A 1,316-nucleotide genomic window follows, 5' to 3' on the forward strand; every position below is an offset into this window, starting at 1 on the left:
AGTAATAAAATAATAATAGTAACGCACACAAAAGCATGTTTGAGTTTACAACAAGCTATCCACCTCGTGTAATGGAGTAAAGGCCAGAGCGACACACTCTTGTACCGTGCGCTGTAAAACACCGACACACGCAAATAAAAACACGACCTTTGAATACAAGGAACCACTTACTGACCCTATAAAACCGACGAGGATACGCAGTAAATCTTCCACATGAAGGAGTTCATAAAATTTTACATGGGATGTTTAGTTACAATCGCGACTCCCAGCTCACTAGTTGTACGGACTCTCTCTCTCCAAATATGCCAGGCTGGTTTTTGTGCTGTTACTGACGTTTTATACACATCATCGTAAAATATGAAGGGCGCACTGGATGCAACTTATTATTATTATTATTATTATTAGTATTATTATTATTATTAATAATAATATTGTATATGTATGTTATGTATATTTGTTGTTGTTGTGTGATATAAGTAGGCCTCTTAAGTCTATAATGTTACTCCTGTTCCTGCTGTTAATGTTACAGTTTATTGTATTGATAAAATTATTTATGAGCTGCTATTAAAGTTTTCATACCTTCTGGCTCCTCCATCTTTTTTTTTTGTTGTTACTAAAATTGTGGTTTTGAATGTGTTCCATGAAAACTACAACTAAGAAATATTAAAAATCTAGACACACAATTCAAACATATAATATTGTGTGAGTGCATCGAAATACAAATACAGTTGTCTACATTTGTGATCGTATTTTTAATGGGCGCACAATGGGTAGCAATTAAAAATACTACCACAGCCCCACTGACTTATAAATTCACGGAGATGGTGGAGAATATTTTTAAACCGACAAAGGAAACACTTCACAACATAAAGAAAAAAAAACTACCAGAACATTGTTAATTAAAAAAATCAAACGAAATCCCCCGTTCATTCACACATTCTGTGCACAACACAGCAACCAGCTCGCTGCATTCCGGAGTGCTGCTCTGTGCTTTATTATCCAAAATGCGGTGGGTGACCATATATGTCATTTTGTCGTCAGTAGGTCACTCGTCATTGTTCAGCCAAGCCACAGGGATGTAACAAAGCCCTTCCACACAAACCCTGCTCACATTGTGGACCAACAGCGTCATCTAGTGTTAAAATGTCTGCTAAGCCTGCACGAACCCACCAATCAGAAACAAATGCGAGGCGGGTCTCCCCATTTGTTCAAACCTATATGTACCCTAAGCTTTTCCTTAAATAAAGCAGCTGTTTACCACCGAACCTTTAACTACATGTCTTCACCCTCCTCTGGTTTCCCAGTAGCCTTGAAAT

This window comes from Monopterus albus, unplaced genomic scaffold (assembly GCF_001952655.1).
Source record: "Monopterus albus unplaced genomic scaffold, M_albus_1.0 scaffold6.1, whole genome shotgun sequence".
In the NCBI taxonomy this organism is placed as follows: Eukaryota; Metazoa; Chordata; class Actinopteri; order Synbranchiformes; family Synbranchidae; genus Monopterus; species Monopterus albus.